Source organism: Oncorhynchus mykiss, chromosome 12, assembly GCF_057628025.1.
Source record: "Oncorhynchus mykiss isolate SJ-2025 chromosome 12, ASM5762802v1, whole genome shotgun sequence".
Lineage (NCBI taxonomy): Eukaryota > Metazoa > Chordata > Actinopteri > Salmoniformes > Salmonidae > Oncorhynchus > Oncorhynchus mykiss.
In genome coordinates, this window is record NC_143033.1 from 76,733,339 (window position 1) to 76,750,273 (window position 16,935).

Below are 16,935 nucleotides of genomic sequence, written 5' to 3' on the forward strand. Positions count from 1 at the left end.
GGTCAGATGAAACCAAAATTGAACTTTTTGGCAACAATGCAAAACGTTATGTTTGGCGTAAAAGCAACACAGCTCATCACCCTGAACACACCATCCCCACTGTCAAACATGGTGGTGGCAGCATCATGGTTTGGGCCTGCTTTTCTTCAGCAGGGACAGGGAAGATGGTTCAAATTGATGGGAAGATGGATGGAGCCAAATACAGGACCATTCTGATGGAGTCTGCAAAAGACCTGAGACTGGGACGGAGATTTGTCTTCCAACAAGACAATGATCCAACACATAAAGCAAAATCTACAATGGAATGGTTAAAAAATAAACATATCCAGGTGTTAGAATGGCCAAGTCAAAGTCCAGACCTGAATCCAATCGAGAATCTGTGGAAAGAACTGAAAACTGCTGTTCACAAATGCTCTCCATCCATCCAACCTCACTGAGCTCGAGCTGTTTTGCAAGGAGGAATGGGAAAAAATGTCAGTCTCTCGATGTGCAAAACTGATAGAGACATACCCCAAGCGACTTACAGCTGTAATCGCAGCAAAAGGTGGCGCTACAAAGTATTAACTTAAGGGGGCTGAATAATTTTGCACGCCCAATTTTTCAGTTTTTGATTTGTTAAAAAAGTTCAAAATATCCAATAAATGTCATTCCACTTCATGATTGTGTCCCACTTGTTGTTGATTCTTCACAAAAAAATACAGTTTTATATCTTATGTTTGAAGCCTGAAATGTGGCAAAAGGTCGCAAAGTTCAAGGGGGCCGAATACTTTCGCAAGGCACTGTATGTTAATACAATTGCTCAAAAGGCACTCGCACATCTGAGCTATCTTTTTTGCAGGTGCATAGTAACAGTTTAATAAGATGAGAAAAAATAAGAAACCCGGACACTGCTCTTGATGGTATCACCGCTCTTTAATAAATTTAACAAGTAAAAAAAATATCTCAAAGATAGGGGTCAAAATTATTTACTCTACTGTTTTCAATATCTTTCCATACCTCACCTTGTGAGGATGACAACAATGAGCCTTTTTTCTAAAATGTTTTATGAGATTGTAGAACACATTGAGAGGGATCTTAGACCATTCCTCCATACAGAATCTTTCCAGATCATTGATATCCTTCTTCTACGCTTGTTTACTGCCTTCTTCAATTCAAACAACAGGTTTTCAATGGGGTTCAAATCCGGAGACTGAGATAGGCATTGAAAAATGTTGATTTTGTGACCAATTAACCATTTCTTTGTGGAATGTGATGTGCGCTTGGGGTTACTGTGTTGCTGGAAGATCCACTTGCGGCCAAGTTTCAGCCTCCTGCCAGAGGCAACCAGGTCTTTAGCTAAGAACGTCCTGGTACTGGGTAAAGTTTATGATGCCGATGACCTTAACATTGCCCCAGCCAGGACCGGTGGAAGCAAAATAACCCATAACATCAAATATCCACCACCATATTTTAAAGGAGATATGGGGTTATTTTCTGCTTATTGAATCCAGAGGTGCCAAAAATCTTTTTCGATTGTTTTAATTCTTGCTTAACAAAATCACTTTTTCTGAGCAATTGTATTAGTACTTTTTTTTTTATTTCCCATCGTTTTGGAGCATACAATATCGTTCAGTATTTATATTATTTATTTTATACAGTATTTTTTGCTCATCTTTATCAAGGGTGCCAATAATTATGGACCTGACTGTATATCAAACATTTACAAATGCAGTGATTTTAAAACAATTATTAAGTGTTTATTGAATTCAGAATAAGACGGAGCAGGAATAAACACTTCTATTGAACACATCAAAGGGTTAAAATTCAGATTACATCATCGACTCCAGCTGAGGAGCAGCCATCTTTTTCCAAGACCAACAATTTCACTTTCACCGAAGAAAAACAAATAGATATTTCTTTATTAATTATCTCAAACAAGCGACTATTCCGTTCCTTCGAGACAAATACCAACGAACTCCAAGGAACATCGGTAAGATTTGCATGTCAATGTTTCAATAATTCTACTGTCACTGTTTTTCATGGCTGTTTCAATATGCATCACTGCCACCGGTTGCTTTGGTGATGCATTGTAACGGTGCAATAATAAGTGATGAACAGTGGATACAATGTCGCGAGGCTAGATTTGGCAAAAACATAATGGCAGATCTTGACAGGCTATTCTCACGATAACGGCAGGTTTTGTATGTTGATTGTATGTAGAAAAACTCATATGCGTGACCACAATACCATGCAACTTTTCTGATAATGTATTAGGTAACCTAACACACCTGACATTTTGAAATATTGTCTATCTACTTGGCAATAGCCCCACACGTGCATTTGTCACCAATTAAATACATCTCATAGTGGGGGGATTTGAGCTAAATTCGATTAGATGTAGTGTTCTTATGTGAGGAAGTCTATTAAATGTTAAAAGTCGCAATCAGCCGTCGCTACATCCATTTTGGACGTGTACATTAATTATATGTACCCATTGATTCTAGAAGAATATAACTTGTTAATGCAACTTGTTAATTTCATACCCCATCAGAACCCAAAATATAAGCTTGTTTTACTCCAACATTTGTAAACAAAGAAAATGTAAACAAACATGGTTAAAACTATCATTTTGATATCATGGATGGTCAGTCCTTGAGTCCATAGCTATGTCTATGAATTTGAGAGAGGTTACATTTCTCCAGCCCCATCCCATAGCTTTTTACCGAACTAGGAGTGGGGAACCACTTTGTTGTTGTCAATAGACATGGCAGCTCTGTTTCTAGCTCCTTATTGTTTCTACTGCTGATTGACGCCTTGAGATGAACTCTAAATGCTCTGTTAAAACTCTGGGAGTTTATATGCCGCTTAACACTGTTAACAAACCCGACATATATTTGAAGTCTTTTCGGACTTCATTCGTTTTGAAATCCCACTCACCAAACAAACCCATGTAACCAGAAAGCGTCTCTCAAGGGAAAACCGTTTCTAGATTGAGCCAGATTGCTCTCCCAGCACCCTTTCACCACTGTATGATGCACATGGATGTGACTGTGGGCCTGAGAATATAATGTATCCATCTGAGCCAGCAGCACTGTGAGGGATGGAGGAAGGAAGGAAACGGATGTAATCAGGGGAACTTAACTGTTTTCCAAAGTGGAGGCAGGAAGTCAATCAGCTCTGGGGAGATGACAGCCAATGAATGCAGAGGAGTGAGAGCGAGAGAGAGAGAGAGAGCGAGAGAGGGAGCGAGAGAGAGAGAGAGAGAGAGAGAACCGTTTTTGACAGAGAGGTGCTGTGTGCTGCATTTCATGTTGAATTTGAGAGAGATGGAAAACATGTATGGTACATGACGGTCTACTTCATAAACTTCCTTTCATAATTTATTTAATCTCTGTTGCAACAGATGCAGATGTATACAACGTAAATTGTCAAATCAATGACAAACTCTTGAAGGGCAGACCACCTGGAAAATTGCACACTCCTTTTCTTCTTTGCTACCGTTTTCTGTCGATGTTGGTGTGTCTGGCACGGTCCATTGATATGGGCCCATTGCAACTAATGGAAGAAGCCTGTTTACATTACAGTCTTACGAGGGTCTACAGAAGGGCAAAGTTGTATATTTAAAGTCTGTTTATTGAAGCAGCTAGCCTGGACAGCATCAATGTTCTCACACTCGTTCAGTAGTTCATGTTGCAGTAATTTTGCAGAGCTGGTGAGAAGTTCAGTTTGCATCGAGAGTCCAAAAGATAAGATAAAAATCGAATCAAATTGTATTTGTCACATGCACCGAATACAACAGGTGTAGACCTGACAGTGAAATGCTTACTTACAAGACCTTAACCAACAATGCTTTAAGACATTTTAAGAAAAAAAGTGTTGGAGTATAAAAGTTCAAATAAAAGTAACAAATAATTCAACTGCAGCAGTAAAATAACAATAGCGAGGCTTTATACAAGGGGTACCGGTACAGAGTCAATGTAGAAAATTGAGGTAATATGTCCATGTAGGTAGGGTTAAAGTGACTATGCATAGATAATAAACAGAGAATAGCAGCAGCGTAAAAGAGGGGTCTGGGTAGCCATTTGATTAGCTGTTCAGGAGTCTTAGGGCTTGGGAGTAGAAGCTGTTAAAAAGCATTTTGGAACTAGATTCGGTGCATTGATACCGCTTGCCGTTCAGGAGCAGAGAGAACAGTCTGGCTTGGGTGACTGGAGTCTGTGACAATTCTTTGGGCCTTTTTCTGACACCGCCTGGTACAGTGGTTATTCCTTTAAAAGTTTGAGCTTATGCTGCTACCGTTTGTGGTAGATGGTGACGTATTGTGGTAAATTGCGTCATTCTGGCAACAGTGGATGACACTTAAATAACGTGCCATAGAATGATGCGGAATCCTGCAAGCTGTGCTGCAGTACGCCGCAACTTTTAAAGGAAGAACCACTGTATAGAGGTCCTGGATGGCAGGGAGCTCGACCCCAGTGATGTACTGGGCGATAGGCACTACCCTCTGTAGTGACTTGCGGTCGGATGCCCAGCAGTTACCATACCAAGCGGTGATGCAGTCAGTCAAGATGCTCTCGATTGTGCAGCTGTAGAACTTTTTGAGGATCTGATGTCCCATGCCAAATATTTGCAGCCACCTGTCGTTCCCTCTTGACAACTGTGTCGGTGTGTTTGGACCATGATAGATCCTTAGTGATGTGTTACACTGAGGAACTTAGAGCTTAGGACCTAAAACATTCCTAATATTGAGTTGCGCCCCCTTTTGTCTGCAGAACAGCCTCAATGTGTCAGGGCATGGACTCTACAAGGCGAGGAAAGCATTTCAAAAGGTTGCTGGCCCATATTGACTCCAATGCTTCCCATAGTTGTGTCAAGTTGGCAGAATGTTCTTAGGGTGGTGGACCATTCTTGATACACACGGGAAACTGTTGAGCATGAAAAATCCAGCAGGGTTGCAGATCTTGACACACTCACACCTGGCAGCTACTACCATACCTCGTTCAAAAGCACTTAAATATTTTGTCTTGCCCATTCATGCTCTGAATGGCACACATACACAATCCATGTCTCAATCGTCTCAAGGCTTAAAAATAATAATTTAACCTGTCTCCTCCCCTTCATCTACACTAATTTAAGTTAATTTTGTTGAAGTGAACGTCAATAAGGGATCATAGCTTTAACCTGGATTCACCTGGTCAGTCTATGTCATGGAAAGAGCAGGCGTTCTTAATGTTTTGTATACTCAGTGTCTATTTAGTTTATTTAGCAGGTGTTCTTATCACACCATAGTGCCATCAGACTTCTGATACCAATGCAGGGTAAAAGGGGGGGCACAAAATGTGAATCAATATTTTTTTTTATTATAAAGAAAAGTTTTTCATATTTAAAAACAATTACAAAATACATTGGTGTAGTTCGGCCTGGTGTAATTCAAATGACAAAATACATTGGTGTAGTTCGGCCCGGTGTAATTCAAATGACAAAATACATTGGTGTAGTTCGGCCCAGTGTAATTCAAATGACAAAATACGTAATTATGAATTTCAAATACATAAATACTGCCCATCTCTGGGTATTCATAGTGAGACAGCACAGCGCAGGGAGAGGGCAGGCCAGACATGGTGGTTCCCTGGTGTTCTGGGGTGTGTTTTCTCAGCCCAACTGTGCTGTCTGTCCGTATTCAGGCAGGAGGCCTGTTACACTGTTCTGACGCTGTTATTGTTACCATTTATTCCAATGAATAAATGTTATTCCTAATCTTTTCTGGGGAATCGTAAGTGTATACAGCACTTTGCTGGGCCCATGCGAACAGACTTGAATGTATTATGAATACTACAAGAGCGACATGTTTTCTGTGTGAACATGATCCAGAAAGTCATGACAAGCATTTGTTCCTCATTTATATTTGGGTTGAGTGGAATGTCGGTTCCAGTGAATTTGTTTGAATAACATGTTCACACCTCATGAGATACTACCCTCCAGTGTAATGATCCCGGTTGACATCATCCCGATTCCCAATGCAGTTATAACTGATTCCCGGCATCACATTTCCATGGCACAGCATCAATTTCAGTAACATGAACAGCATGACAATCTAAGGGCAGGGAGTGCTAGAGATGAGCAGGGAATCGGAAGCATTTCCCACTGAGTCAGCGGGATGGCAGGCTGGTGATTGTGTTACACAAAGGACACATAGGGTCAGCAGCACTCTGTCTACTCACAAACACATTAAAGCGATGGGTCTCTGCTCTCCATGGCCACTTTGGGCTTCTAAGAAACAACTTTCTTTCAAGAGACAGATTTTCCTTTTGTCCTCACTCTGAAAATGTTTTTACTCTAGCATCTTGTCTCCATTGCTACTTTTAAATGTTTGGCATATATATAGTATATACACATGTATACCCTATCTAAACAAAAGTACTTGGACACCCTTTCAAATTAGTGGATTCGGCTATTTCAACCACACCCATTCCTGACATGTGTATAAAATTGAGCATGCAGCCATGCTTTCTCGATAGATAAACATTGGCAGTAGGATGGCCTTACTGAAGAGCTCAGTGACCTTCAACATGGCACCGTCATAGGATGCCGCCTTTCCAACAAATCAGTTGGGGAAATTTCAGCCCTTCTAGAGCTAACCCCGGTCAACTGTATGTGCTGTTATTGTGCAGTGGAATCGTCCAGGAGCAACAACGGCTCAGCCACAAAGTGGTAGGCCACACAAGCTCACAGAATGGGGCTGCCAAGTGCTGAAGCGCGTAGCGTATAAAAATTGTCTACCAAGCTCCAAACTGCCTCTGGGTGAACTTGACTGGCCTGCACAGAGCCCTAACCTCAACCCCATCGAACACCTTTGGGATGAATTGGAACGACCGACTGTGAGCCAGGCCTAATCACCCAACATCAGTGCCCGATCTCACTATTGGTTTTGTGCCTGAATGGATGTCCCCGCAGCAATGTTCCAACATCTGGTGGAAAGCCCTCCCAGAGGAGTGGAGGCTGTTAAAGCAGCAAAGGGGGGGACCAACTCCATATTAATAACCATGATTTTGGAATGAGATGTTCGACGAGCAGGTGTCCACATAGTTTTGGTCATGTAGTGTATATATAGTTACAGCTTGAATTGAAAGTGTATTACATGTATGTTTTGTGTCATTGGTGTAACAGTTTTCCTCCTCTTCTGAGGAGGAGTAGGAAAGATCGGACCAATGCGCAGCGTGTTAAGTGTCCATTTTTTAATGAAAGATAAACGAACATTGAATACAACAGATCAAGAGAAATAAAAGAAAACCGAAACAGTTCTGTATGGTAAAACACAGACACAGAAAACAACTACCCACAACCCATAGTGGGAAAACAGGCTGCCTAAGTATGGTTCTCAATCAGAGACAACGATCAACAGCTGCCTCTGATTGGGAACCATACCAGGCCAAACACAGAAAAACAAAACCTAGAATACACAACATAGAATGCCCACCCCAACTCACGCCCTGACCAAACTAAAACAGAGACATAAAAAAAGGAACTAAGGTCAGGACGTGACAATTGGCCTACACACAATACCCCATAATGTCAAATTAGAATAATGTTTTTAGAAATGTTTACTAATTCATTAAAGATAAAAATGTGAAATGTCTTGAGTCAATAAATAATCAACCCCTTTGTTATGGCAAGCCTAAATAAGTTCAAGATCACTCTGTGTGCAATAATAGTTTGGATTTTTGAATGACTACCTCATCTCTGTACCCCACACATACAATTATCTGTAAGGTCCTTGTCGAGCAATGCATTTCAAACACAGATTCAACCACAAAGACCAAGGAAGTTTTCCGATGCCTGACAAAGAAGGGCAACTATTGGTAGATGGGTAAAATAAAGAAAATAGACATTGAATATCCCTTTGAGCATGGTGAAGTTATTATTACACTTTGGATGGTGTATCAAGGAAGGAAACCATTCAGGGATTTCACCATGAGGCCAGTGGTGACTTTAAAACAGTTACAGAGTTTAATGGCTGTGATAGGAGATAACTGAGGATGGATCAACAACATTGTAGTTACTCCACAATACTAACCTAATTGACAAGAGTGAAAAGAAGGAAGCCTGTACTGAATAAAAATATTCCAAAACATGCATCCTGTTTGCAATAACACACTAAAGTAACATTCAAAAGAAATGTGTCAAGGAAATAAACTTGAATTCAAAACATTATGTTTGAAGCAAATACAGTACAACACAACACATCACTGAGTACCACTCTTCATATTTTCAAGCATGGTAGTGGTTGCATCATGTTATGGATATGCTTGTCATCGGCAATGCTTGTTTTTTATAAAAAATAAACAGAATAGAGCTAAGCACATGCAAATTCCTAGAGGAAAAACTGGTTCAGTCTGCTTTCAACAGACACTGGGAGACAAATTTACCTTTTAGTAGGACAATAACCTAAAACTCAATGCCAAATATACACTGGAGTTGCTTAACAAAACAACATTGAATATTCCTGAGTGGCCTAGTTACAGTTTTGACTGAAATCGGCATTCAAATCTATGGTAAGACTTGAAAATGGCTGTCTGGCAATGATCAACAACCAACTTGACAGAGCTTGAAGAATAACGTGCAAATATTGTCCAATCCAGGTGTGGAAAAATTCTTAGAAACTTACCCAGAAAGAATCACAGCTGTAATCACTGCCAAAGGGGATTCTAACATGTATTGACTCAGGGATGTGAATACTTACATACATTTGATAATTATGTATTACATTTTCAATAAATTTGCAAAATTTTCTAAAAACATGTTTTCACTTTGTCATTATGGGGTATTGTGTGTAGAGGATGAGAGAAAAAAATCTATTTAATCCCATTTGAATTCAGGCTGTAACACAACAAAATGTGAAATAAGTATGAAATATGAATACTTTCTGAAGGCAAAGAATATACTAGAATTTGAAATTGTAAAATATCAAGAGGTATAGGCTACATCCTTATTTGGTAATACTGGAGCACAGGTCATTGTGTTGTATAGTATATCTGTTCCATTGCAGTAGTATCTGCCTCATTATTTTATCATAGGTCATTTTAGTTGGACTAAATGACGACCTCAAACTCTCCCAGTAACATTGTTTGAATGGAAACTTGCCATCTGGAAAGCAGAGCAGCACTCCCCAACTGTGATTTTAGACCAAAACAGATACTCCCTCCCTACTCCCATGCCCATGCCATGAGTCCCAACATGCCAACGGCCAAGTGGAAGGCTATTTCTGTCTGCGGTCGGCCGGTCCAGCCGCCCCCTCCTCCACTGACCCAATGCTGAGTGCAGTGGCCCGCTCCGCTGCCTGGACCCTACAGGGGTTCTCAGTCATGGCCACTGGAGAATTTATTAGACTTATGGGAAAGTTACAGTGTTTGAAATGGGGGAATTTTGGGGGGGGGGGGGGGGGGGTAAGGATGAGGAAGTCCCCCTCCTCTTTCTGCAGTGCTGCAGTAGTCAGTCTCACACGGTTTTCGTTTGTGCAGTTCTGAGTGCGGTGAGACCCATATGGCCTGAGACACACATGGAAAAGGAGGCTTTTTTTCCTGTCTTTTTTCCAGCAGCTTATTCTGGCAAGTACTATCAGCTATTTTTAGCCATACAGTAGACCTCCTCTGGCTAACTGGTGGCTATTGAGGTTCAAGTTATAAATGTGTAATGTGGTAACATACCATTTTTGTCTCTATTCCACAGACATTTGAGTTTTTTCCCAATCCTCTTTCTGTCACCACTGAGGATTTTTCATTTCAACTTCTTCTGTTCTAACTCCTGTTGTGCTGAATTGCTTTTAAGTCTTACTATTTCCTGATAGGACATAATGATTTTTTTATTTATCTCACCACTGTCTGTGTCTTCTCATGAATGATCCAGATAACAAGCAGATCACAGGCTTTGCCTCCCATGTCTGTCAGTTGTTTTCTACAGATGTGTCCCAACAAGTCTCAAATGAGTCCATGCACTGTGATCAGATTTGACATGGCGTAGCTACTTAGCATCAAATTGCATCTACACCAACCACGAGGACAAACACGATGACCATGGATCCATGAGGACACTTTTAACCCCCAGGATAGGGTGGAATTCTTACTACGATGACACTCAATGCTTAGTCATGTGCACTATGTGGCTCACTTCCTGCCCTAGGTGGTGACACGGTACATCCCAATTCAGTGGACTGCAAGTGAACTCGGGCGAGGCAGGCTTTGAGCTGTCGCCTCGGCCCCAACAGAGGTGGCCTCATGCTCACTAGGGGTTTAACCTTGTGGTACACAAGGAACCTATGACATAGATATGCTGTGTCAGTTCAAAGGGACAAAGATTTAGTGTTGGCATCATGTGTATTTTGAAGAATGTGCAGGGGACAAGTATTAATTTCTACACTATTGTGAAACCAATCCACTGCCAGTAGGCCATGTGGGTTACACAGAATCAACCCCCTGCTGCGATAGCAGACTTGTTGTGTCAGGAAGAGGTCAGCTTTTGAGTCATACAGGCAGCCCATTGTCTGGACATGTATACATCCTCATCTGCCTCTTGGTTGTAATTTACTGAGGCAAAGTGTTTCATCATTTTCCTTCAATTCGCGAGAGGCTGAATATATCTCACAGGAGAAAGCATCTGAGCACGCAAACAGCACCCCTCTATCTCTCTCTGTGTAGGCCATCTATCTGATGCTGTCTGGTCCAAACGAGGATGACATTGTTGCCGCCATAGCATTGAAGGCATGGGAAGCCAGCGAGCGTTTGGCCTCCTTTGATTAAAAAAAAGTAGAAAAAATGCGTTGAGCTAAACTGAGCTGAAACTGTGAATGGTCCTGGCGCAACAACAAAAAAGTGTCAAAGGAAGCCAGCTTGGATTTTGGCGTCACTCCTATCAAATCCCATTGAGAGCATACGTCATTGACAGACAAACTAGAATTGTTGTATCTCGTTGTGTTGTTGTCCTCTGGTTGCTAGCTAGCTAGCTAAAATTGTCCCCTTCCTAAATTAGCCATGGATTGAGATAGAGATTTGTTTGGACTTTTTTTTGGTTTTACTTAATTCTCCTTAATGGCATATGATTATAATGGCAATTCTGATCCAACCATGAATTCATATATTGTTGTGCCCCTGGGCTGAGAGGATGGAAGTTCAATATGTACAGTAGCTAGATGTAGAAGGCTAATATTAACTAGCTAACATTGCCCATGAATGGAAGTTAGGGTAGCAAGCAAGCATTTTAGCCAGGTAGCCTAGGACAACAAAAAATAAAGGTGTGTAGTGTATGACTGAGTGATAGTTTGGTCAGCATGAAAGAGAGTAGGATGGCATTGGTGTTTCTCTTAGTAGGGTGAGTTTTTCTACTTGCACGAACGCGCATACACACACGCACACACAGAAATCAGAACCATGGACAGCCACATCATATTTAGCTTACATTGATTGGATTAAATAGGTTTTGGTATCTTTTAGTTGGCACTGTATTAGACTAAGCAGAGGTGATTTAATGATCAAATCAAATCAAACTTTATTTGTCACATGCGCCGAATACAACAAGTGTGGACATTACCATGAAATTCTTACTTACAAGCCCTTAACCAACAGTACAGATAATATTTACTAAAGTAGACTAAAATAAAAAGTAATAATAAAAAGTAACACAATAAGAATAACAATAGCAAGGCTATATGCAGGGGGCACCGGTACCGAGTCAGTGTGCAGGGGTACAGGCTAGTTGAGGTAATCTGTACATGTAGGTGGGGGCAAAGTGACTATGCATAGATAACAAACAAACAGCGAGTAGCTGCAGTGTACAAAAGGGAGGGGGGGAGTCAATGTAAATTGTCCGGTGACGATTTTATTAAATTGTTCAGCAGTCTTTTGGTTTGGGCGTAGAACTTGCAACCTTCCGGTTACCAGTCCAACGCTCTAACCACTAGGCTACCATGCCGCCCCAACTTGCGGTAACTCTCTGTGATTCTTAATCTATAGTTGTTTAGTGGTCTAAGAATGTCGGAAACATTAACTTGCTTGACCATTCTGTAGGTCATGTAACTGTACGTTACATGCAATATGCGCCGTGGACTTCACTGGACAGAGGTAGCTATCCGGTTTTGTGATAAAACAAAGGTGTTGTTGAATTTATTCGTCCACTGTGTCTTCTTATTGTCTCTGCCTTTAGGCCTATATATCACCGCCCCAATGCGCAAATATGGCTTTCCCAGTGATTTTACCCACACACTGCTACTGCATATCAGTAGGGGGCAGCATAGAGACCCTGAGGGATGACTGCTCTAGGAGATGAAGTCACAGCTGGACCCTATGGCTTCAGTGTGCCTGTTTTCCATATCTTAAGGCTGCCACTCCAGTGAAGAGCCACTGATCTATAAATACCTGTCCTGTTATTGTTTAGCCCCAACCAACACTGCACTCTGCTCACCAATTAGCGTCACCACGGCAACCCACTCCAATGAGATGCAAACTTTCAAGCTGAAAATCAAGTCTCAATCTGGTTTACATGTTGGTCTATAATTTCCTTTTGAGAGAATATTTTTTTCTCATTTCAAAGTGACTGGGAAAGGGGGTTCAATGCTAAAAATATATTTTCTCTGTGTGCCAGTTTTCCAGCGCCATGACCTATTTAGTTGTACAGCAGCACTGCCAGACAGTGTCCTCTCCTTGCTCCCTCTCGTACTGTCACAGGTAAACCCAGATAACACCTCAAGGTTGTCTCACCCAGTTGAAATATTCATCTCCTCTACCACTGTGCTGTAAATCATCAATTGAACATTTACTTTCAATTTACTTGAAAGGACTTCTTATAATCCAATATGCGTTTATTTTAATTGATATTATCCTTTCCTTAATGCCTTTTCAAGATCAAGTTAAACCCAAACATCATCATAGAGGTTGGGTTAGAAAAAAATATACTAAATGACCGAAATAACAATGGTGACACATGGCTGAAGTTTCCTTTCCTTTAGGGATCAGTCATTTTGAATAATAAATCTAATAAAGGCCCTGCCAGGGTTAGGAACAGAACATTCTTGAAAATGACATGTAATTGGCTTCCAACAACATCAGTTAAGGAATTCGAAGTGACTCACTCCAGCTAACGCACTGCAGCGCCATCTACTGCTGCTCTGTGGTTTGTTCTATGAGGAAAATAATGGAAGAGAAATATCGAATAAAGACCTGTGGCTCACTTCAATTTTTACACTCAAATATTTGTCAGACTAAATACACAGTGGTGTGTATTTAATGATCAGGAGTGTGTGTGGCCGTCTTTCTCACCAGTAGTAGTATTGCATGGACTGATTTTATGTCCAGGCATTGGGTTCATTATCTCATTATCATCATTTGCAATAAATATAAATGTGACAGCAGCAATCCAGCTGAGGTACTTTACAGTGATCAGTGTGTGTGTGTGTGTGTGTGTGTGTGTGTGTGTGTGTGTGTGTGTGTGTGTGTGTGTGTGTGTGTGTGTGTGTGTGTGTGTGTGTGTGTGTGTGTGTGTGTGTGTGTGTGTGTATGCATGCATCCATGTGTGTGGTGAAGATGATGTGACCCACACAGCCAGAGGAATGCCTTTCCGTAGACTCTTCTTGGCAGCTGCCTGCGTGCCGCATTGCCTTCATGGCCTTCAAAGAGAAGGCCTACAGGGATTTCCCTCTGGCTTTCCCACCATGTGCACTGCGCTGCAGAGAGACTAGCAGGGGATGAGGAGCATAGCAGCAAGAATGGGAAGGTAGTGGGTGTAGAGGAGATTCCTCTGTGAAAACCAAGGAAAACCAAGAGCCAAAGTTACTGAATTGTATCAGCCTGCTCCCCGTGGTAGCACAATCTTTATTGATCATTATAATAAATAAAAGTATCTGGATTTACAGAGTCCACTGTAATGTCGAGGCACTGTAATCACAAATGGCTAGGCTAGAAAGTCTATTTCCTCTGAGATAGTATTCCTACAGTGTCAGACCCTTGGCTTGGCCACTTAGATAACATCTAAAACCAGGTGGAAGGCGATACACCTTGTTCCTGGACTGACAGACAGGGTCAAACTGTGCCAACTACGCAGATCTCTCTCAATAATGAATAACACTAGGCTAAGGGCTTGTAATATCAATGTTTTATAACCTGCAATCAATCAGCCCAAACACTCAACCCTGACGCTCTATGCTCATGTGTTCTAGCTAGGCTGTCAGGCGTTGATCCAACTAGGCATTTATCTTGGTTGTATCAACATGCCAGGTGGTTTATGTAGCCAAAACCAAGTCCATTTATTTTATTTGCCCAGAATTGGGCTTAGAGCTGTGGCAAGACCTACTAACTCTCTTCACATGTGTGTACCTGTAGCCAGATCACATTGAACGTGTGGGTGTCTTAGCCATGCTCTGCACACACGCTCTCTCTCTCTCTCTCTCTCTCTCTTTCTCTTTCTTTCTCTCTCTCACTCTCTCTCTCTCTCTCTCTCTCTTGTTCTCTCTCTTTCTCTCTCTTTCTTTCTCTCTCTCTTTCTTTCTCTCTCTCTCTCACTCTCGCTCTCTCTCTCTTGCTCTCTCTCTTTCTCTCTCTCTCACTCTCTCTCTCTCTCACTCTCTCTCTCTCTCTCTTTCTTTCTTTCTCTCTCTCACTCTCTCTCTGTATCTCTCTCTTTCTCTCGCGCTCTCTGTCACTCTCGCTCTCACTCACTTAAAGCAAGTCTTTGTTTCATAGCAAACACCAGTGTGATGCAGAGGCATGAGCAACAGATTCTATCTGCCACAGTGCATCTGAACTTGGTTAGAGCACACGTCATGTACCTTCGGGGGAAGACAGAGGATTGCTTCAGTGTTTGGTCTCTCTAATGAGAAACCATAGCCTGCTAGTGGTGCCTTAAATCAGTTTGAGTGTCTTATAAGGGTTTGTCAACCATGTTATTGCTGGCTACTTATACTGTGGTTCTTCTTATGCGTTGTACGCTAAAGTGACCAAGTTAATTGCTGAATCTGGTTTAATCTTGATTTGGTTCTTTGTACTGTAACCTGAGAACGCTTCACTAGATGTAACTCTGTAGTTACACACTTTCTTTGGACTGAACGCTCAAGATTTCACACTAAAAAGGCTTTGATGTCTAAAGGCATTCTCTTTGGGGGAAAAGAAGTGGAAATGTTCACTGTGAAAGATCATTTAGGATATAGGGTCAACAGTCCAATGAGATCAAAATAGTCATAGTGGAAATGTATGTTTTCTCATCATGACAACATATGGCATCAACCAGGAGAAAGACATAGTATGCAGTACAGGAAAAACGTAATGGGGTTTATGGCCCGGCACATACTGTAAGTTTAATGAGCCATTATTGGTATGCCGGAAAGCTATCTCAGTGATGGAGTGTTGCATTGTGTTGAAGTAGCTTCCTAACTGAAAGGTTAGACCCATCAGTATGGCATCCACTGGAAATGTCATGTTTGTTCTGGCAATAGTCTGGAAAGGATGTGGCAGGTCAGTTGTAGAGCTACATTCTTTTCTTTTCTCATGTTCATTTTATTTCATGATGAGTGATGAGTACATTTTGCTAGAAATTACTAATGACAGATTTTTCATTGAAAGGAATCCAGTAAACAACTCTCGTAAGGTTTGCAAGTTTATCCAAACAAAAAACCCAGGCTATTCCAATTGATATGATCTACATCTGGTTGTTCAAGGAGCCAGAACGCCCCATAGTTATGGCATGGCATGGTTCCTGGTCTGTCTTTGGCCAAAACAGGCTATCTAAGGAACAGGACTGGCTTGAGTGCTAAACCATATTAAACAGACCTGTAGAGTACCACAGACCATGTACCAATAGGATTCCTCTAGACAGTACACTTCCATCCGAGCCAAAGGTGCACCTGACTTTTTTGAACTGGTGCATACTTGGCTAACTGAATACAGCCAGGCAGGCCGATGCATTGCAGAGCGATAAACGCTTTGCATGGAGGATATAATAGACTGTATAGTGTTAATAATGGAACTCAGCCTGGGTTTGGAGACGCTTTATCTTTATCTACATGCATCGCCGATAAGACTGGTTTATTTGGCCAGCCGGAGCATCTCAAGTGAAGAGAGGCAGTCCTTCATCTCCTGCACAGCCCTGGTTGTAAACAACACTAATGTGTGTACTTCAGCTGACTTAGAGTGTAAACTAAGAAGCATTGGGATCTGAGTATGGATCAAATGTCAACAACACACTGAAAGCTGACATTAGTCTTGGCAAAGACTCCAGGGATCACATTACAAACCCTCTCCTAGCTGCAAACAAACCCTCTCCTAGCTGCAAACAAACCCACTCCTAACTGTAAACAAACCCTCTCCTAGTTGCAAACAAACCCTCTCCTAGCTGCAAACAATCCCTCTCCTAGCTGCAAACAAACCCTCTCCTAGCTGCAAACAAACCCTCTCCTAGCTGCAAACAAACCCTCTCCTAGCTGCAAACAAACCCTCTCCTAGCTGCAAACAAACCCTCTCCTAGCTGCAAACAAACCCTCCCCTAGCTGCAAACAATCCCTCTCCTAGCTGCAAACAAACCCTCTCCTAGCTGCAAACAAACCCTCTCCTAGCTGCAAACAAACCCTCTCCTAGCTGCAAACAATCCATCTCCTAGCTGCAAACAAACCCTCCCCTAGCTGCAAACAATCCCTCTCCTAGCTGCAAACAATCCCTCTCCTAGCTGCAAACAAACCCTCTCCTAGCTGCAAACAAACCCTCTCCTAGCTGCAAACAAACCCTCCCCTAGCTGCAAACAATCCCTCTCCTAGCTGCAAACAATCCCTCTCCTAGCTGCAAACAAACCCTCTCCTAGCTGCAAACAAACCCTCTCCTAGCTGCAAACAAACCTTCTCCTAGCTGCAAACAAATCCTCTCCTAGCTGCAAATAAACCCTCTCCTAGCTGCAAACAAACCTTCTCCTAGCTGTAAACAATCCCTC

The 16,935-nt window shown here is 41.8% G+C and overlaps 1 protein-coding gene across 3 annotated transcripts in view; it reads left to right on the top strand.

The window, feature by feature from the left end:
• The first annotated feature begins 1,785 nt into the window (after positions 1-1,785).
• The window catches only part of LOC110538463 (myocardin-related transcription factor B), a 55,904-nt gene continuing 40,754 nt past the window's right edge, over positions 1,786-16,935 (top strand). For 2 of the 3 annotated variants that reach the window (XM_036938322.2, XM_090193369.1), the window contains exon 1: positions 1,786-1,969. The gene's annotated coding sequence lies outside the window, so the exon portion shown is untranslated. The remainder of the gene's footprint in view (positions 1,970-16,935) is intronic. The other variant, XM_090193366.1, reaches the window with a different exon arrangement.